Source organism: Humulus lupulus, chromosome 4 (assembly GCF_963169125.1).
Source record: "Humulus lupulus chromosome 4, drHumLupu1.1, whole genome shotgun sequence".
NCBI classification, from domain to species: domain Eukaryota; kingdom Viridiplantae; phylum Streptophyta; class Magnoliopsida; order Rosales; family Cannabaceae; genus Humulus; species Humulus lupulus.
In genome coordinates this window covers 228,681,147-228,707,319 of record NC_084796.1, presented here as the reverse complement: position 1 = coordinate 228,707,319, position 26,173 = coordinate 228,681,147, and the positions used below count along the sequence as shown (strand labels likewise).

The 26,173-nt window shown below is 42.4% G+C and overlaps 1 non-coding gene across 1 annotated transcript; it reads right to left on the bottom strand.

Moving 5' to 3' along the window:
- Positions 1–6,348: 6,348 nt before the first annotated feature.
- TRNAL-AAG (transfer RNA leucine (anticodon AAG)) lies at positions 6,349–6,429 on the bottom strand. Its single transcript has one exon. It is a non-coding gene; the product is annotated as a tRNA-Leu (tRNA).
- Positions 6,430–26,173: the final 19,744 nt, after the last annotated feature.

The following is a 26,173-nucleotide window of genomic DNA, read 5'->3' as shown; positions in this document are numbered from 1 at the left end:
ACTTCATCATACAGTTGATTATGTGTTGTTGTACTCCTATTTGAGAATAATGATTGCCTAATTGAATTGATCTATTTCCTTTTTCTTCAAGTCCATGTAGAACCTCAAGTGCGAATCATCAACAATTTTGAAAGTAGGGTGTAACGCCCTACCTCCTTAGAGTCGTTACTAAGTGTGTTTAAAATCGTGCTTTCAACTCGCTAATCGAGGTTTTAACTCAAAACGTGTCATTAAGCCCTAATTACAAGGAAAACATTGGAGAAAGTAGTTTTTCACATTTAATTATAAAAATTTACATTTGGGATCCCAAAACATAGTTTAGAAAATATTTACAACACAAAACCGGTCAGAGTCGACTAGGCAACAAAATCTAAGTTCATTTACAAGCATCTCCCAAAATCCCCTAGCTGTGACAGCCAGGCTGGCCGGACATGTAAACGCCGCCTCATGCCAGCTGTGCTCATGGTTGGTTGATCTTCTCCTTACCCTTACCTGCACCACAGAGCATCTGTGAGCCGAAGCCCAGCAAGAAAACCCATAACAGATAACATATGCAACACATGAATCAAACATATAAGCAGGCCACCAATGGCTAAACACGTACGGCCTAGCCGTCCCAGGCGTTTACCAAACCCTGGGTTCGCGGACCATGCCGTTAGGATATCCCAGGTATCCTGTTAGGGACTCGCCCTGGCAACTTGCACCCCACGTGCTCAACGCCGTTACCGGCCTCAAGCCGTTCTCGGCCTTGCGCTCATCGCGCTTGATGCCATTCCCGGTCTACATCGTTCCCAGTCTACACCATTCCCGGATCTTGCCGATCACACATATAATATCAAACACAATATAGCAACAAGCACAGAATTCAAGCATAAACAGATAAAGAGCCATACTCTGCAATTCTAGTATATAGGGCTCGGCCCTGCATAACATTTCCATTCAACACATTGGGCTCAGTCCTGCACACAAGCTCTACAGAAACAAGGGTTTTCTTACCTGAGTTCCGAGCTTCCTGAGCACCGATACCCCGAGCACAGTCCACTAACGTGAGCCTCGCCGAAATCCTAGTCACAACACATAACAATATCCGACCATCAAATTCCAACCCAACAAATAACCACAAACCGTAACCCTAACCTCCGGGATCTTGAATTCTATCAATCCAAATGATAAAATCCATCCCGAGCCTTACCCTTTAAGTTCCCAAGTCAAAAATATCATTAAAATCCTCACTGACACTAAGGGCCGCGGCCCCACCCTCTAGAGCCGCGGCTAGCCTCAAAACAGAGGCTAGCTCTCCACTGACCACCACGCGGGCCGCGGCGCGCCCTGCAAGGGTCGCGGCGCGCTCGAATTCTCTCAGCCTCCCATGGCTGCGCGCGCATGCGGGCCGCGGCACACCCCTCCTAGGGCCGCGGCTCCATATGACGAACCCAGATTTTCCATCAGTTTTCATCCCTTCTTCAAGCCAATTACCACCAAAACCAAGCTAAGACTCCTAGATATTCAACATGGTTACTCCAGCACAGAAACAACATTAAAACCTCATCAAAGTATGCTCCAAAACTTAGCTAAAACACCCAAAGATTAAGCAAGCTTAGCTACATGCAATCCTCTAGAACCAGCTGAAAGTTAAAGGCTAAACTTTAATGTTTAGAGCTTACCTTGCTGAGCTTAATCCCAGAATTTTGATCCTCAATCCCAAAGCTTCAAGCTCCTAGAGCATCCCAACTGAAATCCCTTCAATTCCTTGGTAATTCCTTTAGGTTTCCTCTTGAGTGTTGTCTTAGAGAGTGAGAGAGAGATAAGCTTAAACTAACTTCAGTGTGAGGAGAAGTATGAGTCGGTTTACAAGTTTCTAAATGGTTCCTTTCTTTTATTTGTTTTATATAACTTAAGTCTAAAGGTTACCTCAAGGCTCGGGGTACCAAAACGTCCCCGAGGGCAAAAATGGTAAATTCCCCAAATATTCCCGCCTAGGCATTCTATCCTCAAATATATCTCCAAATATTTATTTCTATGTTCCGATAATCCCATAACTCGACTAACACCCGAATTATCCCTCGACTCGCCCCGAGTCCAAATCTCAACCCCGTTGTGACTCTTTGGCCAACTGCTCCACAGGACTGTCTCGGATCGTGCTGTACAGACATATCACACATATACAACATATATACACATAAATTCACATACAAGCAAATTAAATCACTTATTGCCTTCCAGGCACACTAATCAAGGCCCTAAGCCCAATTAGCAAATTCGGGTCGTTACATAGGGTATCCTTCTCTAACTTGATACTCGATTTTTAAAACTATTGATTATGGTTTCAACTTCAACTATTCACATATTATTCCAACCAAGTTGTTGTAGTTGCAACTATTTAGAATGAGTAGACCACAAACTTCAAAGTTGATGTAGTTTCTTTTGTTTTCATCCCATTGCCCACTATGTTGGATTACAATTGCAATGCTATCCATTTCCTGCAACCAAATTAACTTAATAAACGACAAATGAAGTGCATATTCTTTTTTATTAATATGGTAAAGAACCCAAAACAATATCCTAAGAATCCTAAAGCATTTTCAAAGAAATTCACTGCAATCTCAGCTTCAAGCCTATGCAACCTACTATAGCTCTATGTAACCATGGACTGCAATTTCAAATGTAACACAACAAACCACTTCAACTACATCAACCTCATTATTAGCAAATTTTAAAACAAATATATGAAATCAAATGCAAAATATATCAACTTAAAAGCACTCATCTCCAGCCTTAAATAAAAGTCTACTGCAACCCCATGGCATCATGAAGACTACATGCAAGGCCAACCCCAATGCAAGCCCAATTCAACTTAAAATGCAAAACCCAATGCAACCCAATGCAACTTAAAGCAACACAACAACTAATGCAACAAAATGCAACATATAGCAACCTAAAATGCAATCACATGCAACCTAAAGAAACACATGGCTAGTCCAAGTGCAACCCATTGCAATTCTCTGCAACTCCTAATGCGAGTTATCCAAATGAATTACGAATGCAACCACGTGCAACCTAAAGCAACACATGGCTAGTCCAAGCGCAACCCACTGCAACTCCTAATTCGAGTTATCCAAATGAATTACGAATGCAACCACGTGCAACGTAAAGCAACACATGGCTAGTCCAAGCGCAACCCACTGCAACTCCTAATGCGAGTTATCCAAATGAATTACGAATGCAACCACATGAAACCTAAAGCAACACATGGCTAGTCCAAACGCAGCCCACTGCAACTCCTAATGCGAGTTATCAAAATCAATTACGAATGCAACCACATGAAACCTAAAGCAACACATGGCTAGTTCAAGTGCAACCCACTACAACTCCTAATGCGAGTTATCCAAATGAATTACGAATGCAACCACATGCAACCTAAAGCAACACATGGCTAGTCCAAACGCAACCCACGACAAATCCTAATGCGAGTTATCCAAATGAATTATGAATGAAACCACATGCAACCTAAAGCAACACATGGCTATTCCAAGTGCAATGGGTTGCATTCAACACGTAGGAATTAAGTGCAATCTAAAATGCAACACAACAACTAATGCAACCAAATGCAACATATAGCAACCAAATGCAAATTATAAAACAACCCCATCATTTAAAAATTATAAAACAGCCCCATGCAACCAAATGCAACATATAGCAACTTAAAAAACTAATTATTCAAAATTAATCATGTTAAGCAACCTACCTTTGCTAACTGGGACTTAATGCCACCTAGATTTGATGGATCTTTTGTATTTTCAACTGGAATTTACAGGATTGGACAAGTGTGATTAGCTTGTTGATTTGGATATGATGGGAGCAATTTCTAATTGCAAATAGAGCTCACATTGTGTTGTTGGCTCGAATGAAAATGGAACTGTATAATTGAAATAGAAACTCTAAGATTATATAAATAATAAATAGAGTTCTTTGCAGCTTAATTCAACTTTCAATTTTCTTATATGCAACTTACCTTTTGCTGAAACTATATTTTAGTTGATTATAATTCACTACTATATTCTAAACAACCATTAGCAACTAAATGCAACCTGAAATGTAAAAAAAAAAAACGACACATCAGTAAGAACAGAGCATCATAAACTTCCAATTAATCAAAACAAAGAAGAAAATATAGCTATCTAACATAGTGCAACCCAAAAATGCAACAAACAAGTAAAACCCACAAACTTTCAAAAGAAATTACCTCTGAATTCAAGTGAGATTCTGACATTAAAATAGAGCAATTAATTTTGGTTGCTCAATTTTAATTTAAATAACAATATAGTACCTATAAATGGACTGTAGCACCTCCTAAATTTATATATTAGATCATTTTTGCAAATTTCTTTGTAGAATCTGAAAGGAAAATTGAACCATTAAAGAGATTCTAAAAAGTTAAGAAAAATTGAAGAAGAGAAGAAAAACTAAAACAATTTTAAATTAAAGATTACAGAATACCCATTGTTTCTAATGTTGTTTGGTTTGTGCAATTTCAATTTTCTTTTGGTTGCATTTTTTTGTTGGATCTCATTTTCTTCAGCTGCTCAGGCTGGAATACCCATAGTTGTTGTGGAGGAGAATACCCATGGTTGCTGTGGAGGAGAAGCTTTTGTCTCGGTTGGAGTGGAGGAGCATAAAATCCGAACAAATATTGTAAAAGTTGATGCAAAAATTAATGCTCATTTGATATTTATTGAATATATACAAAAAATAATAATTTCTCTTTATATTTTATTGTTAATAGTTAAAGATAATAAAAAAATAATAATGTAAAAAGTCTAGTATTTAATGGTAATTATTAAAAATAATACTAAAATAATAAACATGACATAAAAGTAAATAAAAAAATATACCATTTATAGTCATGTAAAATATGTATCATACTATAATGTGTGTCAAATTTGGCACAATTTTTAATGTGTCAAATTTGTCACAACTTTTGGCATACCAATGAAGCAATTTTTTTTGTAAAATGAACTATATTTAAACAATGCATCACCAATTTGACATTCCATTAAAGATGTTCTTGTTGGAAAGATAAGAAGCATTGTAATTTTTTTCTTTTTTCGTGGAAAAGAGGCAGTGTAGTTTAAATTGATGACATCATTTTTTTGGATTTTTGCTAAATCTATGTATAATTCATGATAAATATGTATAATGAGTTCTCATAGAGCAATAAATCAAACACTGTTTTAGATCATTTTTAGTCATGGACCTTTGGGTAGTGTTGACCGTGTTTTTGGCCAACAACGTGTAGACGTCAAAAACGATAAAACCTTCAAGAGAAAATAAATAACACAGACGATTTTTATAGTGGTTCAGCCCCAATGTGTTGATAATAGTATAATCCACTTAGAGTTGTGATTATAGATCTGCACTCAAGATCAGATGAATCTGAGTCAACTGAGTTTCTTTAGTGCAGATTACAAGAATACAAGAATCCTCTCAAATACAAGTATTCTCTCTCTAGAAAATTCGGATCAAAAGTTCAAAAGTCAAAAAGTCATCTTTATGATGTCATAAGTCTTGTATTTATAGGCTTAGGATCGTACAGATGATATCCCCATAATCGGGATATTTTATTATTCTCATTATATTTAAATTACAACAATAATCAAAATGTAACAGTACACTAAATTTGTGGGATAAATGAGAGATTTCCGTGTATACCAAGATCGATTCTTGTTGAAGCCGTTTCTGGGAATCTTAACGTAGTCCTCCTCTATCTGGTCGAACATACCTTCACTGGGCAGCCACGCACTTGACTGGGCAGACACGCACTTGGCTGGGCAGACAGGTCATGACTGGTCAGACATGGTCATTCCTGGGCAGACAAACACATGACTGGTAAGACAAGGTCATGCCTGGTCAGTCATGACACTTCTTAAGCCAGTCAAAATTCTTCAATGACCTATTAATGTGTCTTTTACAGACCATGTACTACCACTTGTCACCTCTATTGCCACGTCATCGATTGGATAACAGGTAGTGTTGCCGATTTGGTTTATGGAAAATCGTCACTTATTTGTTTGATGTTTATAATGCAATTCATCTTTCTATATTTATGTCGAGAGTATAAATCTGATATTTTCTAGTTCTATGTCATTGTAACGAGTTCATTGAACTCAGAATGATTAGCCTATATTTGGCTCATCTCATTTGCAAGATATGTTGATGCTATTGGAGCTAAGCTTGACATGTCGGACTATGGACTATAGTCTTTTTTAACTAATTTCAATTTTATGATTCCAAGCATTTTTTGTTTAAATTAAAGCAAGAGATTTGAATTGGAAAAATAAAAAACGAATCTGTTGAGAGTGGGATTTGAACCCACGCCCTTTCGGACCAGAACCTTAATCTGGCGCCTTAGACCAACTCGGCCATCTCAACTCAGTGCTAATTTACTCCAAAGTTTTAATTTATAACAAAAACATAATCAGCGTTTTTTGGCAAAATTATTTTTTTTTTCTTCATTTGAAGAGAAAAATGAGGGCCGCTTAAAAAATGCGAATTATTGTTAGATTAAAAGTATATATATTTCATCCAAAAAAAAGTATATATATTTACAAACTTTAATTAAATAATTTTAATTCAAGAATCAAGTGAGCTATTTTAAAAAATGGTTTTTTTTTTCCATAAATATACTACTTTTTTTGTTTTTTATTTTTAAAATTTTTACTGTTTTTTATTTTTTATTTTTAAAAATACTACCTTAGGTTTGTCATTTTTTCATTTAAATATCTCATTGTAAATTTTGATAAATTAGTATTTTTGTCCCCTGAACTTTGACAATTACCAAATCGTGTCCCTTTTTATTAGAAAAATTAATTAATTTTTTAAAAAATATATTTTTTTTATTAATTATTTAAAAATTAATTCAAAACTAATAAATTTTAAAAAAAATTCAAAATTAAAATGAAAATAAAATTAAAAAATTAACATTAAAAAGAAAAAAAAGTTAAATCTTAGAAAAAAATCTTAGTATTAGTTCGAATTTATAATAATTTAATTTATAAAAATTCAAATTTAAATGAAACTAAAACCTAAATATGCATTCAAATTCAAAATCACATTATACGTATCTTATTTCTTTTAAAAAAAATAAAAGAAAATAAAAATTATAAGAACATAAAACGATTGGAGCCGTGCAACTCAAAACCGAACATGAAGTAATCGTGTCTTTTTAATTTATAACAAAAATAAATAGGTTTCTAATATGGGTCTATTGAATTAATTAAAATTTTATTTATATTTAATTTGTTTATTTCAATCATATTTATTTTTTTAATATCTAGAGTGAATTTTAATTATATATTTGTCTTTTTTAAATATAGAGTGAATTTTAAAGATTTTATTAGAGTTTAAATGATTTTTATTTAATTTTTTAAGATTTCAATTAATATTTTAATTATATTTATAAAAATTAACTAAAAAAATATATATTTTTTAATTTTAAATTATTTTTTTCAATAAAAGGTGGCACAATTTTGTAGTAATCAAAGTTCAAGAGACAAAAATGCTATTTTTCTACACATGGGATTGATGTGGCATTATTTTCAATAGAAAAATAGAATGAAAGCTAACTAAAGGACTATGTTTTTGTAAATTGGGAAGTTTAGGGGAAATTTTTAACATGCTGTATATTTTAGGGGGCACGATCTGGTAGTATCATAAGTTTGGGGGACAAAAATGATAATTATTCAAACCTAAACAACTAAACACACACACACAAAAACAACTAAAAACAAACAACACAAAATAAGAAAAATAGGCAAAACTATAAAAATGTAAAAATTTCCTTTAAAACGTAAAATTGAAAAAAAAAACTTTACTAGTCCGTAAAAATGTAATTTTTTAGCGAAATTAAGTGTATTATGTAAATTTTCATTTTAAAAATTTATAAAATATAAAAATAAATTCAGCGAACAAATAAAGGGGGATTATTATTTTATATTTAATGAGATATTTTGTATTACGAATGGAGATTCCCTAAAACTCTAATTAAAATTACCATGATAATCAATTTTTTTCAAAGAAGAGTTTCATTTGTTCAAATGAATCAATGATCCTCACCAATTTGGTGAGCAATACATCGTTCAATTACATCATGAGATAAACGATAATAATTGTCTTGTAGACTAAGTTTTGCCAAAGAATGGACCACTTTGTTTCCCCTCACGGGAAACAAAGTAACATGAGCCAACTTGACAAAGGTACATATAATGTTGGATATCCCCAACAATAATATCATCTACAAAACCATTTCCATAGTGTCGAATAGCCCCAATAGCATTATGGTAGTCGTTTTCCAATGAATGAATAGTGAGTTGCTCTCTGTGACACCATTTAAGAGCTTTCAAGATTTCCATCAACTCAGCGGTGAGGGGTGGTTGGCTCGAGTATACCTAGTGCGTAAAGCAGCATACTAGGTGTCCCCTATCGTCTTGGATAACCGCCCCAAACCCCAACAATCCATGTTTAATGCTAAGTGCAACATCAACATTCATTTTTAGCTTTGTAAATTCAAACAGTTTCCAAACACTACTAGTGGTGGATTTCTCCGGCACTGCATTAGTCCAACATGAGGCACGTAGAACTTTCCTGGTATTTAGACAGAGAAAACCAAGCTGCATCACACACTTTAAGAGTGTCTCGGACCGCCTCTCCATGTCGTGCTCTATTCCTTTCAAACCAAATCATCCACATTACACAAATACATGCCTCAATGTCAAGCTTGGCAAGTTGGAATAATCTTGTGGACACTACTTCTTCAACTTTAGCCCTTGTCCATTCCTCTATCTTATCCCCCTATGGTGAATGGCGCCAACATGATGCAGAGAAAGGACAATCAAATACTGCATGAGAGATAGCATCTGTAGGATCTCCATATCTTAAACACCTTAGACTAACATTAATACCTCTTGTATTCAATGTATGGGCAGCGGGAAGTAGGGATGTTCATTAAACCGCCGACAATGCACCACACCGCACTACAATTTTCTTTTTGGAACCCTTCGTAGTGCGGTTCGGTTTGTATTTTTCCAAACTATGTGGTGCGGTACAGTTTGCGATTATAAATTTTATAAATGCGGTTCAAACCACACTGCACCACATTATTATATATATTAATTTTTTTTTATATTTCTTCTTCATTTTACAATATTGTGAACTTAAATGCACACACATATATAGTATAATATACACATTATCTTGAAAAATTATTATGTTTCATAGGATGCTAACACATATTCTACTTCAACCAAAAGATATTTCTCCTTGTTTAACGCCCAAAATGTGACATTCACTAAGCGGTAGTTGTAGTAAAAGCCGAGCGGTCGATCCACAAGGAGGTAACCTAAAACCAAAAGATTAGTAGAAAACTAACACAAAAAGTTAGTAACATGAAATAAATAGGAATGGAAATGAAAATTAAAATGGAAATAGATTTGGGATTTTTGTTGTTGTCTTTTTGGTGAAATGATGAAATGAGACAAGTCAAGTGAAATAAAAAATAAGATGTAATCAAGAGTTGAAAAGTAAAAAGGTTTCAAGAATCATCCATATGCTTGTTTAGTTACTTAGTTAATTGATTTACAAAACTACACAAGTAAATAGTTCACATCCCCCTATGGTGAATGGCGCCAACATGATGCAGAGAAAGGACAATCAAATACTGCATGAGAGATAACATCTGTAGGATCTCCATATCTTAAACACCTTAGACTAACATTAATACCTCTTGTATTCAATGTATGGGCAGCGGGAAGTAGGGATGTTCATTAAACCGCCGACAATGCACCACACCGCACTACAATTTTCTTTTTGGAACCCTTCGTAGTGCGGTTCGGTTTGTATTTTTCCAAACTATGTGGTGCGGTACAGTTTGCGATTATAAATTTTATAAATGCGGTTCAAACCACACTGCACCACATTATTATATATATTAATTTTTTTTTTATATTTCTTCTTCATTTTACAATATTGTGAACTTAAATGCACACATATATATAGTATAATATACACATTATCTTGAAAAATTATTATGTTTCATAGGATGCTAACACATATTCTACTTCAACCAAAAGATATTTCTCCTTGTTTAACGCCCAAAATGTGACATTCACTAAGCGGTAGTTGTAGTAAAAGCCGAGCGGTCGATCCACAAGGAGGTAACCTAAAACCAAAAGATTAGTAGAAAACTAACACAAAAAGTTAGTAACATGAAATAAATAGGAATGGAAATGAAAATTAAAATGAAAATAGATTTGGGATTTTTGTTGTTGTCTTTTTGGTGAAATGATGAAATGAGACAAGTCAAGTGAAATAAAAAATAAGATGTAATCAAGAGTTGAAAAGTAAAAAGGTTTCAAGAATCATCCATATGCTTGTTTAGTTACTTAGTTAATTGATTTACAAAACTACACAAGTAAATAGTTCACATCCCAACATTTACTTGGAAAATCTAACATTAAAGTCCATATTCTTTTCTAACAAAAGTCCATTTGAGTTATAAAGTTATTTACTTTTGGAGCACAATGTTAATCTTATGAAAAATCTAAAAATGACAAAATATCCAAGGGCAATAATACAATAGAAGATTAGACATAAAATCATGTATCAATATTACTTTTACTAATTATAAGCACATAGAAAGAGCATGACTAATCCTATATACTATTAGCACAAGTAAATAAAGATAACAAAATAAAGATGATGATGAAAGATCATAAACAACTCAAATGTATTATATTAAAAACATAGTAAATCAAAGTAGCAAAATAACATCAATAGCATATGGAATCATCTCTAACCTTCCTAGGAAGATTAGGCAATTATGCTCATGATTCTCACAAAATTATAAGAAGAAATTATGAGAAGAAAGTGAGTAGAAATTTTGCTATAGTTTCTGAAATTCCGTTTTTATTAATTACTAGATTAATTAAACAATGAATTAATTAAAATGCGGAATGGTAATTAGTTGTTTAGACAGAAAACGGTTCTGTCGGGACATAATCCGAACTTGTCACGACAGAACTGAACATAAAAATTAGACAGTGCAAAAATTAAAGAACACAGCGAATTTTTACAAGGTTCAGAAACCCTTTCGGATATCCTACTCCTTGGGGCCACGCCCAGAGAAAAAACCAATTAGTAAAGAAACAAAGTGTACAAAAGCATTGACTTAAACAATGTAAGACTCCCTCTTAAACTATTGTCGCAATCTTGTTGTACTCTTCTCTACGAATTTGGTTTGATGAAACGCTGGTTCTCTTGAACTCCCTTCAAAGAACAGCGAGTGCACACTTCCTCCCGAAGTGAGACTTAGATCGAATCCTCTCCCGAAGATCCTTACGAACACGTTCACAATAGACACTATCTGATTACAATAGACTAGATAGATATCCACAAGTACACTCAGCACACTCACAAAGATTAAGGTGAACAAACTTAATCTCTACAAATAAACACACTCTTCAAAATAGCATAACGTTTACAAATATTCAAAATGGAAGAGGTGAAAATTCCAAAGGCCTTGGCAAGGTATTTATAGGCAGGGAAATCGTCCAAGGCCATCATAATCTAGTATCTTTGAAATCAATTTGCGAATTCCTTTGATTTAGGAAAACTGCCAGCCAGATGGATTCTGTGTCGGCAGAAAAGGAAACTGATGAGTCAACAACGTAATCAGTTTTATCTGGCAGAACAAATATGGTCATTTCTTTTGACCATATTCATTTTCGACACCTTCTTTATTTCCAGAATAGACATAATCTCATATAATCCCTGAAAATAATCTCAAGATATTTGCACAATATATTTTTACCAAAAAATAATTATTTGAGATAAATAAGGCAACAAAATATATTCACACTTAAAGATCTTTTCACATTACAAAACCAGCTGAAAATATTTGTCAATAAAACTGAAAATCAATATGGAGATATGCTACTGATTTTTCTTTAAACAATTAAAATATTTTGTCTAAATTAAAGTTTAGCCAAAAAAGGATTTTACAATCTCCCCCTTTGGCAACTTGATAGACAAGAATATTTTAAGTGTTTATTTTGAAAAGATCCTGCAAGACAAGACAAGTTAGATCAAATAGCAAAATAGCAATGGATTGCTCCCCCTGCGAAAATTATCACAAATTAACAAGGATCAAAAAATTATAGCATGACTCCCCCTGTGAAAAGCAATTCAAATGTAACAGAAACCAATAGTTTAAAATAGGATAAACTGAGCAAAATGAACCACAATTACCCCCCCTTGTTGTCTAGCAAGAAGCCAAATGAGTAACCCAAAAACAAAAAGACACAAAGAAAAGCGTTCTTTTACAATTTGTTGAAAAAAAGAAAAGAGCAAAATAAAACTAAATGGACTCAGATGGAAGGACCGGCTGCAAAGTGAGACACCATGGTTGAGAGACAACTCTTGAGGCTGATCACTTTTGTTTGAAAAGATTCCAGGGTGGCCTTGACACCAGCGAGTTCAGCAGCAACAGAATCAACATCGTCAGCCTTGAGAGCAATCCCGTTAGTTGCTTTAACAGATGATGGTTCCTTCTTGAGCTTGTAGTCTGCTCCGGCACTCGGAGGAGTCAAGATCTCATATTCCAAGCGAAGAGGCTTTTGAGAATCAAGCAACTTGTAGATCAAATGGGGAAACACCAAATATTGACCTTTCTTTTTGGCATTCCCTAAGGTAGTGATCTGGTCAAAAATGAGAGAGGCAAGATCAACTTGGAGACCAGTTCCGACTTTGTACAGAAAGAAGGTCGTGTCAAAGGTAATGGTGGAGGTATGAGTAGTGGGAATCCAATTGGAGGTGGCAAATTTGTGAAGCACAGTGTACGCCCTGATTTTCCCACGGGTTGATTAGCAAGCCGAGCTGCGGCCTAACCATGATTACCTCATGATCATCCCCAGGGGCCGGATCTTCTTTCGTAATGTCATGCCTTCTTAGCTCGAGGAAGCCCCAAGAGCTCGCCCAAGGCCGGGGCAGGGATTCCGAAGGTCGAAGACCGAGCTAAGTATGAAGCTCGTGGTACGAGCTTCATATGAAGGCTATGACCCTTTGTGAAGTCAACTCACGCAAGGTAAACATGCACATATCAGGCATCATGTGTCTGATATCCCCCTGACTTCTCGGACACGCAGCAGGAACGTGCGTATTCAGGCACCCACGACTGGGTGGGGCCGTGCGGCCCATTACCTCCTTACCTATTGATTTGACCACACTCATGTGTCAGGTTTAGGAATTAATCATGAATGTCACAGAATTGATACGACAAGTAATAAGGTCACGGGATGACCTTCTTACCAACTTCCAGGTGCCTTCTCCTATAAATATGGAGACCCTGGGAGTTGATAAGGGTTGGAAAAAATAATCTCTTGTAAGAAATACTCTGTCATCAAATACTCAGTGTAGATCAATAATATTGACTAGTGGAGTAGAAGGATTTTAACCTTCGAACCACTTAAAAAACGTGTCTTGAGTCACCTTTTTCATCCTCTAAGATCATATATATGTTTTGGTTCTACATTTGGCACTAATCCCTTTCTCTTCTTCTCTTAATTACCTGTTGGCGAAGAACCGCGTCAACAGTTTGGTGCTTTCATTGAGAGCAAGTTCGATTAGTGCTGCTGCAAACATCCAACTATGGTGACTACTCGGTCCAGGCATGGTAACGAGACAGAACAACATGATGGGCAGGAGGCTCATCATACTACCATCCCTGATGAACAAGTTCCTGAAGGCCAATAGCGGCCAGGAAAACAGCCAGTGGGCCAAGATGATACCGGTAGTTCGGCGCCTCGACCACCTAATCCGAACCCATGTTATTATACTGCGGTGGAAATGGAGAACGCTCAACTGAGGAGTCAGTTAGCAACAGCTAGCCAACAAATCCAGGATATCCTGGCCCGATTACCCCCTCTCACAACCGGCGTTAACGTCGGAGAGAGGCAAGGCGAGGCTCCTAAGTCTCGCCGGGGTAACCGGTCCAGGCATAGCCATTCGGATAGACTTCCAGCAGCCAACTCCACCCCTTCATCACACCATCGAGAGGCAAACTTCGAGGAAATGCCTAGGACCAGACAACAGCAATACAGCCGTTCGGTCAGGACGTCAACTCCTAGCTCCCAAACATCCTCGAGAACGCCCAGGGGAGCTCGAGGAAATTCCCGAAGGAGATCCGGGGAGGGCTCGCGACGTCAGCCGGTCCCCGACGACCGTCCTGCGCCTCGTCCAGATCGCTCGGTGCGGGACCAGCAGGTTGACAGGGCCGAAAGACCCCCACCAAACTTGATCCTTCTGGACGGAACTAGGATCGCCTCCCCAGTCAGGCATCCTCCATCTCCGATCAGATATCCGTCTCCTCCTCGGCCAGTTTGGGACATCCCAGCCTATGGGAGTAATAGGAGAAACCTGCCATCAGCTGGACCTTCCCGGCACAGCAGGGCACCAGGGGAAGGCTCAGGTCGTCATCACCAAAGACGGACTCCAAGCCTATCCAGCAGGAGCCACTGGACCGGCAGTCGCCGGAGTGATCTCTCCAGGGGAGACCTTCGTCAGCGTTTAAGTTCGGCACAAAGTCACCAGACCACCCAGGGAGGTGACCTGCGAGATCGCCTCAACTCTCATAGAGGGGACAGAGCAGGAGGAGATGGCCAGGCTCGCTCAGGGGGGGCCTTGTCCAAAGTACGCAATGGGGGGAATGTCCCAAATAACCTATCTCAAGATAGGAGGGGCAATAACCCACCAAATGTGTACAAGGGATCCGGAGCTGTTGAACAGCCCCGGAATAACCAAGGACATCAGGACCAAACCCTCGAGCGCCTAACTTAGATGGAGGAGCTGATGAGGAAGCTCCTATCAGAAAAAGAAAAAGACGAATATGATTCGGGAGACGAGATGGAACTCTTCGCGCCCAATATAGCATCAACGGCATACCCATATGGTTTCCGTATGCCTCACTTGTCAAAGTTCAATGGGGACGGAGACCCGTCGGACCATTTAGGGATGTTCAACACCTTAATGATGGCCCATAACATTGGCCCGGAGCTGAGATGCTTGATTCTCCCTTCCACACTGATTGGACCTGCCAGACAGTGGTTCAAGCAAAGTAAAAGACACTCAATCAGTTCCTGGAAGACCTTCTCAGCCGACTTCAAAAGGGCATTCCGAGCCTCCCAGGCCGCCCGTGTTCAGGCCGACTCCCTGGCTAACGTGAGACAGCAGCCTAGTGAGACTCTGAAGGCCTACCTGAGCAGATTCGCGAACGTCGCTGCTCGGGCTAGAGACACAGATGATAGCTCCAAGCTCATGGCCATGAGAACCGGAATCCTTGTCGGAGGAGACCTATGGAAGGATATACAGAGGAAGGGAGTCAGCTCGGTCAACGAATTCCTTAACAGGGCCCAAGAATGGATAAACTTGGAAGAAGCCGAAACCTCAGCTATGGGAACCAGCCAGGTTCCTGATCAGCCCGCGGGAGTAGGGACGGAGGTCATGGCAGCGACCCCAAACGTCGCACAGAGCAACCAGCCCGGTGGAGGAAAAAGAAAGGGCAATGGCGAAAACGGTCAGCACGGCCAAAAGAAGAATAAGTCCGTAGATAAGTTTAAGCCCGTTTTCACGACGTATACCGAGCTCACCTAGTCCAGAGAGAGTATCTTCTTGGCCAACTCTACTCGGGTCCCTTGGAAGAGGCCGGAGCCATTGAAGCACCACAAGGGAAAGAGAGATACTTCCAAATTTTGTCGTTTTCATAACGACATCGGCCACAATACCGACGATTGTAGGCATTTGAAAGATGAGATCGAGACTCTAATCTGAGCCGGTCCCTTGGCTCAATACTCGCACAACAGGGTCCCAGCGAGTCGACCTGCTCCAGAAGCCCCAGCCAGTCAGCCCGGGTCTCGGGTAGATCAGGATGTATTTCCCCCCGTGGTCGGAGGAGAGATATCCACCATCTCTGGAGGTCCGCACATGGCTGGCACGAGCAGAGGTGCCCAGAATAGATACATGAATGAACTAAAGGCTCACAACGGAGTGGAGTTCGTCCCGGAGCAGCGCCAGTCAAAGCAGCAACGATTGGAGAGGCAACCAATCATTTTTACGGAGGAAGATGCAGGCCATGTCCAGTTCCCTCACAATGACCCCTTGGTTGTAGTAGTCCAGCTCGCCAACCGGAGAGTGAGGAGGGTACTGATAGACAATGGGAGCTCGGTGAACCTCCTATTCCGATCCACCTTAGAGAAGATGGGTTTGACCGTCGCCGATCTAAAGGCAACCTCCATGATGCTGTATGGTTTTTTGGGAGAAGGATCAGCGGCGATAGGGACGATCGAGCTTGTGATCACCCTAGGGGAAGAATCTCAGACAGTCTCCAAACTACTCGAGTTCGTGGTCATAGACTGCCCCACTGCTTACAACGCCATTTTGGGCCGACCTACGCTCATATCTTTCGAGGCTATCACTTCCATTCGACACCTCGCCATGAAGTTCCCTACTTCAACGGGAACCTGCACTATCCATGGCGATCAACTCGCTGCCAGGGAATGCTACAACATTTCCATGAAGGGAAAATCTAAACCCGGGCAGCTGGCTATGGCCATTATGAGTGAAGAGGAATCTCAGGAACCCTCAGCGGACCCTGAGATTGAAAAACCTCAAAGCGCCAAAGGGGGAAATGTCGCTTTGAGTGAGGATATTGAGCACCGAGTAGGCGAAGACAGATCCGAGCTCCAGGCTATTGAGGAGCTCGAAGAGGTGAACCTTGATCCACAAAATCCATCACGGATGGTCAAGCTCGGGAAAAATCTCTGCGGCAAGAGGAAGGCGGAGCTGTCTACGTTTCTGCGGGCTAACTTAGACATATTTTCCTGGTCCCACGAGGACATGGTGGGGATTAGCCTGAGTTTCATCATGCACACGCTTCATCTGGACAAAAGCATTCCTGCCAAGTCTCAGAAGCAAAGACGTTTAGGGACAACCCGGGCTGAAGCCCTAGAAGAAGAAGTAGCCCGGCTCAAAAAATGTGGCTTTATCCGCGAAGCCAAGTTTCCAATTTGGGTCGCCAACCCCGTGCTAGTTCCAAAGCCCAACGGAAAATGGCGAACCTGCATCGACTTCTTCGACCTGAATAAAGCCTGCCCCAAGGATTGTTTTCCATTGCCAAGGATTGACCAGCTGGTGGATGCCACGGTGGGGCACGAGCTCATGTCCTTTATGGACGCGTACTCAGGCTACAATCAGTTCGCAATGAATCCGGGGAACCAGGAACACACCAACTTCATGACCCTGACTAATGTCTATTGCTATAAGGTCATGCCGTTCGGACTGAAGAACGCCGGAGCTACCTACCAAAGGCTAGTAAATAGAATGTTCGCGGACCAGATCGGTAAAAACATGGAAGTGTACGTTGATGACATGTTGGTCAAGTCAAAGACTGCCGATAACCATGTTTCCGACCTGGAAGAATGTTTTAAAATTCTACGAGAATACGGCATGAGGCTCAATCCCCAGAAATGCACTTTTGGGATCGCGTCAGGGAAATTCCTGGGGTTCACAGTCAATACCCGAGGAATCGAGGCAAACCCCAGAAAGATCCGGTCACTGCTCGAGTTTCCTTCGCCCAGGTCGCGAAAAGATGTCCAAGGCTTAACAGGAAGAGTGGCAGCGCTCAACCGGTTTATTTCCAAGTCAACCGATAAGTGTTTGCCCTTCTACAACCTGTTCCGAGGAAACAAGAATTTTGAATGGACAGTAGAATGCGAAAGCGCATTCCTCGACCTGAAGGCACATCTGGCTGAACCGTCCGTGCTATCCAAGCCCAAGGCAGGAGAGCCTCTTTTTCTATACCTGGCTGTCACTGAGGATGCAGCTAGTGCCGTACTGGTACGAGAAGAGGACCAAGTTCATAAGCCAGTCTATTACATCAGCAAGAGACTTCTCGGGGCAGAATCACGATACCCACTGATGGAAAAATTGGCGTTCTGCCTAGTCACGGCCTCGCGAAAGCTCAGGCCGTACTTCCAATCTCACTCAGTACACGTCATGACCGATTAGCCTCTAAGGCAGGTTTTGCAAAAACCTAAAGCATCGGGACGTTTGTTAAAATGGGCGGTCGAGCTCAGTCAGTTCGAGATTTTCTACACTCCACGAACTGCTATAAAAAGTCAGGCCCTCGCCGATTTTGTGGCAGAATGCACGGGATTCCAAGAGCATCCAGCAGAGGGCTCACCCCAGGTCACCTCGCCCCAATCGTTGTGGAGGATCTTTGTGGATGGCTCTTCCAACGAGAACGACTCCGGGGCCGGAATCATTCTGATATCCCCCGAGGGACATTGATTCCACTCGGCGCTAAGGTTCGGGTTTAAGGCCACCAACAACGAGGCAGAGTACGAAGCCTTGTTGGCCGGCCTGAGGATAGCCAGGGAGTTAAAGGCGAGCTCCGTCCAGTGCTTCAGTGACTCCCAGCTCGTGGTAAACCAGGTTCTAGGTGAGTATCAGGCGCGGGGACCCAAGATGGTCGCATATCTGGCAAAGGTAAAAGCCGAGTTGTCCGCGTTTGAGCGAGGATCGATCGAACAGATACCTCGGGAACAAAACGCTAATGCAGATGCTCTTGCCAAGCTCGCCACCTCGGGAGAGACGGAGACCTTGGGGTTGGTGCCAATAGAATTCTTGGAAAAACCAAGTATAGAAGAAGACCGGGCTGAGGTCGAGATGGTCGATGCCAGGCCAACCTGGATGACCCCCATTCTTGAATATCTCGTCGAGGGCAAGCTGCCTGAAGGACGTAACGATGCACGACGAATCCTGTATCAAGCTCCTAGATATACGATAGTCAATGGGGTGTTGTACCGACGTGGGCATTCCCTACCTCTCCTCCGGTGCGTTCTTCCAAGTGAAGCGAAGGCCATCCTGTAGGAAGTTCATGAAGGATTTGCGGAGACCACACCGGGGGGCAGAGCTTGGCTTTAAAGGTTCTCTGGCAAGGGTATTACTGGCCAACTCTGTCCAAAGACTCGATCTCGTACGTGAAGAAGTGCGACAAGTGCCAGCGATTCGCTGCAATTGCTCGAGCTCCTCCGGTCGAGCTGAAGATGATCTCGTCCCCATGGTCGTTTGCAGTTTGGGGGATAGACTTGGTTTGCGCCCTCCCCACAGGAAAAGGCGGGGTCCGTTACGCCGTGGTAGCCATCGACTACTTTACTAAGTGGGCGGAGGCAGAGCCGTTGGCAACGATAACGTCCAAAAAGGTGCTTGACTTCGTGGTTAAAAGCATCATCTGTCGCTTCGGGTTGCCCAAGAAGATCGTCTCCGATAACGTCACGCAGTTCGATAGCGACCTATTCACTGAGTTCTGTGAAAGACATTTGATTGTAAAAAGTTTCTCCTCCGTGGCCTATCCTCGGGCTAATGGCTAGGTCGAAGCTGTCAAAAAGACCCTAAAGGCGAGCCTCAAGAAAAGATTAGATGAAGCGAAGGGTGTCTGGCCAGAACAGCTCCCCCAGGTCCTATGGGCATACCGGACCTCGCATCGAACTTCTACGGGTCATACTCCCTTTTCCCTAACCTTTGGGAGTGAGGCAGTCCTCCCCATGGAGATAAAGGTTCTTTCACATAGAGTCCAGTCTTACGACCAAGATCGAAACCATGAGCTCCTGTGCCATTCCCTCGATCTGGTTGAGGAAAGGCGAGAGGATTCGCAACTCCAGCTCGCCCATTATCAGCAGAAAATCACCCGCTACTTCAACGCCAAGGTCAAAAAACGCGCCTTTAGCTTGGGCGACTTGGTCCTGAGGAGAATTTTCCTCGCCGGAAAAGATCCCAAAGATGGAGTGTTGGGACCGAACTGGGAAGGACCATACCAGGACATCGAAGTCATCAAGGAAGGAACTTATAAGTTAGATCGACTTGATGGAGGGGCGGTCCCGCGGACTTGGAACGCCGTCCACTTAAAGAAATATTATCAATGATCCACTTGTAAGGCCTGGAAGGCCACTTTTTATGTATCAATGAAAATCAGCTTTTTACGCATATTTGCAAGTGTAAGCTTAAAGTAACCACGAAAGACCCTTTCCCAGTTACTTGGGGGGCATATGGTACCTGGATATAACCAGGTCTCCTTAACGACCCAGATGTTGATTCTTATCGATTGACCGTTGTTTTCTTAAAAACGCGAGATATTGATACGGGTTAACGCTAACTAAGTCCTATCCTGGTTTTAACCGGGTCATAAAACTTAGAAGTTAATTTAAATCTATTGATCGTTGTTCTTCTTAAAGAGCTCGAGATATAGATAAAAGTTAACCCGAACTAAGTTTTCAAAATAAGTTCCTGGTTTTAACCGGATCATAAAACTTAGAAGTTAATTTAAATCTATTGATCGTTGTTCTTCTTAAAGAGCTCGAGATATGGATAAAAGTTGACCCAAACTAAGTTTTCAAAATAAGTTCTTGGTTTTAACTGGGTCAAAGAACTTAGAAGTTAATTTAAATCTATTGATCGATGTTCTTCCTAAAGAGCTCGAGATATGGATAAATGTTAACGCGAACTAAGTTTTCAAAATAAGTTCCTGGTTTTAACCGGGTCAAAGAACATAGAAGTTAATTTAAATCTATCGATCGATGTTCTTCCTAAAGAGCTCGAGATATGGATAAATGTTAACGCGAACTAAGTTTTTCAAAGAATTGTAACCAAAATGCTTAAAGGCATGAAAAAGCGTAAGTTAAAAACGTCAAAGCAAATTGTCTCGAGGTGAAAACACCTCATGCAAAGGTTACATTAAAAAAAATATACTTAAAAGTATTCAAGGGCAGAAGGGAAAAAACGCCCTAAGCTCCGTCCGATGGCCCCTTGGAGGTCACTGTCTCACCCTGCTCCGCCGCGCCAGAGCCTTCCCCAGTCTCCGAAGGCGGCGCCTCTTTCTCAAGGCGAGCTTGGTACTTCACCAGCAAACGCGCCCAAAGACTCGGTGACATGAAGGAGAAGTCAGCATCTCGATTGTAGGCCCAGCAGTGATAGAACAGATCTTCCATGGACTGCTCCGAAGTGGTCCGTTCGGCCTCCAGGGTGGCCTGGGCGGCCTGGATCTCAGTCTTCGCAGCCTCGAGGTCTGTCTGTGAGGTGGCAAGGGAGGTCTCGAGCTCTTGGACCTTCGAGCGTGTCTTCTCCAAACTCGGCCTTCGAGGTCGCCAAGGCATCTTTAGTCGCCTTAGCCTCCTGAAGACAGGCCTGGTGCTCGGTCCTCATATCCTCGAGCTGAGTTTTGGCCCTGACGATGCTCCGGTGAAGAGCGACGACGCCCTGCGAGAAATGAAAGATAAATTTCCTTAGAGGAAAAATAGGGCAAAGTGTAATGGTAAAAGCTTTAAGAGAACATGGCAGCTTACCGTTAGGGTCATGCCCATTGAAGACTCCATTACGCCAACCGGGCTCATTGTCTCAATGGCCCGGAGTTCCTTCTCGGTGAACTTGTATATATGGCTGATGGCGTAGTTCGCCGACTCGTACACCGTTCCCCGGAAGGCCTCTTGGATCTTCTCCAGATCCTGGGGATTGACCGGGATGCGTACATCGAAGGCCACCACGGCCGGAGTCCTGAGCTCCGATCCCGCATCCTGGGTGGCGTCTGGAGCTCGCGTAGGTGGTGGAGGCATTTGGCCTGCTCCTGCAGAAGGGAGAATCGCTCTCGCGACCTGGTCTATCGGGGTTTTCTCCTTCTCCTTTTCTGGAGACTTGGTGGAGACCCCAGCGGCGCTCTTGGACCCCCGGAGCCTTTTCAGTCTTGGCCCGGCTGAGGGGTTCCCCCCGAAGACTGCGCCTCGCAAGCTCTCCTCGGGCTGAGACATCTCTTCTGTCAAAACAAAAACATGGTTAGTACAAGTTAGCAACCATACAGAGACAAAGACAAAGGGTTAAAGATAAAAAGTATGCGAATACTAAGGGAGCCCTACCCCCCGAGCTGGAAGAAGAACCTAAGAAGATTACTTCCTGAACTGGCGCAAGTTCTGGGTCCGGGTCTGACTGAGGGCTAGATTCTCCTACGTACTGCCTAAGCCCCGGAGCTAAGATACCCCTCCGGAGGGATGGCCATGAACGGAGGTTGGTCCCATACTCCTCGAATAGGATTAACCTAAAGGCTAGGGTGTTATCTACTACTACGGTACCCCTAGGTCGGCTATCTTGGTAGTCCAACACGAGCCGATCGACGCAGTGGAGCAGGGTTGTGTCCAGGTCCGGATCACTTCGGTGGCGATGAACGAGCTGTCGGGGATTGAAACTAGCTAGCCGGGGGTCGGCAATGGCCCTATCTAAGTTCCTAAATATGTAAAGGTTACCTTGGCCCGAGGGACCCGCGGCTGCTCCAGACTGGATCCTCTCTTCGTCCGTTATCTGGGCGACCTCCAGCGCCCGCTTCCTGCTCCTCACAAATGGAGTCTCGTCCTCCTCGTCCTCGTCCATCGTGACCTCCTCCGCGATGATGGGCATAGAGGAGCGAACTGGGGGAGGCCCCCGAGGCCTCCTTAAATTCAAAGTCTAATTTGGGAAAATCAGTTTGCAAAACACCATCGTTTTTTCCGTCACGAGCACCCGGTAGTCCTTCTCACTGGGGGGCAAGCCCGTCAGTGTCTCATATTGGGCCCCGAGGGTCACAGATTTCTTTGTCCTCGCGAAGATTGCTGCAAGATTAGTCTGAGTCAGAACGGGGTACGGGAAGAACTAAAATGACACTTAAGGTCGGAGAAAACTTACGAGGACGATTGAAATAGTGATGCTCGCAATTCCGGAACCCAGTTGACATGAAGAACTGGTCCTTAAAGTCATTAGGGTGGCTAGGCAGCTCGATGACCGCCGCCATATTGGGAAACTGGGTTAGATAGTAAAATCTGTCGCCTCGCCCCTGCTGGTCCGGGCTGGCTTTGAGGCAGAAGAAATATAAAATGTCTGCAGGAATGGGGACCTCCCACTCGTGCTTCTGGAACAAATACCTCAACCCTGCCAGCAGACGGTAGGAGTTGGGGGGGAGCTGAAACGGGGCCAACCCCACGTAGTTGAGGAAATTAGCAAAATACTGATCCAGGGGAAGGAAGGCCCCTGCCTTAAAGTGTTCACCGCTCCAGGCCGCGAACGACTCCTCGAGCGGCGCACAGCTCCGCTCGCCATCTGAAGCAAGTCGGGCCACTACGGATGCTTTCCCCAGGGCGATGTTGTGGGAAATGAAGATTTTGTTAATCTTCACCTGGTCGGTTATCTTTGAGACGATCCTCTCCGCCTCAAAGAATGCATCAGGGGCCACCTCGACCTCCTTCTCCACTGCCGGCTTGAAGCGGGGGATCGGGGAGTCAGGCATCGCCGCCTTTCCTCTGTCCTGCTGGGAGACCGAGCTGCTGACGTTCTTCTGGGGGAGATTCCCCTTTGGAGCCATCTGGTCGCCCAACGAACAAAAGAAAACATTTCAGAAAAGGCGACCCAAGCATGAGGAAAAAGCAATTATTATTTGCACGAGCTGAGGTAAGCCCAGCCCGTGGAGAGTGGGACCACGCGGTTCGATGAACATGCGCCTGTGCTCCCAACAGATCCCTGATTCCTCGGGATTCGTGTGTCAGGAGGGTCAGGATAGAATTTGCCTTGGGGGGAAAGTTTCAGTAGACAGAAAATTGCAAAACCGCCGGTGAGGCGTGTTCCCTAAGCTACCCGGTTTTGCACCCAAAATTACCAAAACTCCTACCCAGAAAATTTTCCCCAGAGAAAGCATCCTAAAACCCATACTCTAAAGTGGTTGCCTGCAGCAAAGATACCATAACCTAAAAAGGGCTTTCACCCTCCGTATCCACAAAACCCAGTAAAACCTTGCATGCGACTACAGTAAAATTTTTACCTATGCTACAGTGGCATATATTTTCAAAACGCACATGGTCAGGAAACTTACAGTGTGTGGCTGGGAGGTGGATGGAGGTGTCGCCCTGGTAAAAGCTTCGTCGGTGTATTGGCCACCAAAGCTTTGAAGAAATTTGTGCGCCTAAGCTTCTTGAACGCTGAAAATGGCAGGAACAGAGTAGAGGGTTTGTTCTTCTGAGATAAAGAGAGAAGGAGAAGAGAAGTTTGAAAAATTTCGAATGAAAGGGTGGCCCATGCATAGGGTGGCCACCCCTTCTTATATGCATAAAAGATCACGTGTAGAGGGCCGTTGGATGGCCCTGATGAGGGATCCGAGGCCCTCCACTCGAAATACGAAACGACGGCTGGGCATAGCCTAGGCCATTAAATGTGGTTCTCGTAAGACGTACCATCACCATCCATGATGTTCCACGTATCAGGCGCCTGCATAAAAAGTGGAATACGAAGAGTTCATGGGGAAGTCTAAAAGCCCCTACTGTGGTCTTATATACGACGTGATATACCACGAGCAGGAGCTTGGGGGCAGATGTACGCCCTGATTTTCCCACGGGTTGATTAGCAAGCCGAGCTGCGGCCTAACCATGATTACCTCATGATCATCCCCAGGGGCCGGATCTTCTTTCGTAATGTCATGCCTTCTTAGCTCGAGGAAGCCCCAAGAGCTCGCCCAAGGCCGGGGCAGGGATTCCGAAGGTCGAAGACCGAGCTAAGTATGAAGCTCGTGGTACGAGCTTCATATGAAGGCTATGACCCTTTGTGAAGTCAACTCACGCAAGGTAAACATGCACATATCAGGCATCATGTGTCTGATATCCCCCTGACTTCTCGGACACGCAGCAGGAACGTGCGTATTCAGGCACCCACGACTGGGTGGGGCCGTGCGGCCCATTACCTCCTTACCTATTGATTTGACCACACTCATGTGTCAGGTTTAGGAATTAATCATGAATGTCACAGAATTGATACGACAAGTAATAAGGTCACGGGATGACCTTCTTACCAACTTCCAGGTGCCTTCTCCTATAAATATGGAGACCCTGGGAGTTGATAAGGGTTGGAAAAAATAATCTCTTGTAAGAAATACTCTGTCATCAAATACTCAGTGTAGATCAATAATATTGACTAGTGGAGTAGAAGGATTTTAACCTTCGAACCACTTAAAAAACGTGTCTTGAGTCACCTTTTTCATCCTCTAAGATCATATATATGTTTTGGTTCTACATTTGGCACTAATCCCTTTCTCTTCTTCTCTTAATTACCTGTTGGCGAAGAACCGCGTCAACACATAGCATAGTAATGAGTAAGATCGGTTACTTTGAGAACTGAGTGAGGTTCCCAAACCATATTTTGTCCCACCAACTCCAAAAGCACCTTATCTTTGTTAAACTCCACAACAACATTATCAATAGAAAGAGGCAAATTAAGAACCTTGGCAATTTCAGCAGCATTGAACAAATACCAATTCCCTCGGACATAAACTTGTCCAAACATAAAAGACTTCCTATCAAACAGATCATCATTGAGATTGGCATAGAATTCTTGAACAACTCTAGGAACAAAACCATCCAGCCTGGTTAAAGAACCTAACCGCCCCCGATCCTCAACATTTTTTATGACTCCAAACACTCTATGGGCCGAGAAGGAAAAAAATTTCTCACAGATAAAATCACGATGCACATAGTGCTTCATATTTTTCTCATTGTCATTGAAACAAAAATTCAGAGAGTGAGCCTTAAAGGAAGAACCTGGAGAGACTTTGGGACCCAAAGGAGACTTGGTGCGAATCTCAGGAATTTTCACAGATTTCTTGCCCTTTGGTGAAACAGGAGGGTTCTCTGATGGGTCAGATTCATCTTCAGAGCCAACATTTTCCTCAAGAGAGGGGTCATCTTCAAGGGGATCTTCATCAGAGGGAACACAATCTGAAGAAGGGTCAGTTTCAGAAGAAGAACAAGGTGGAGGAATTTTCTTTACCTTTGACCTAAACTTGGAACGAGGAGTGGAACCCACGGGAGATGAAGCCTTCGGCGTGGAATCAGACGGATCAGTCCCTTTGGAACGAGGAGATTTTCGAGAAGAAGAGACCTGGAACCAACCCTTGCTGTTCTTCTTGGGTGCAAGCACATCAGGTGACTCTGAGGAATTAGAATGGGCTTTGGCAGGATCACGACCATGATCAGAGACATCCTCTGATGGAGATGCTCGACCCCTTTTGGAAGAA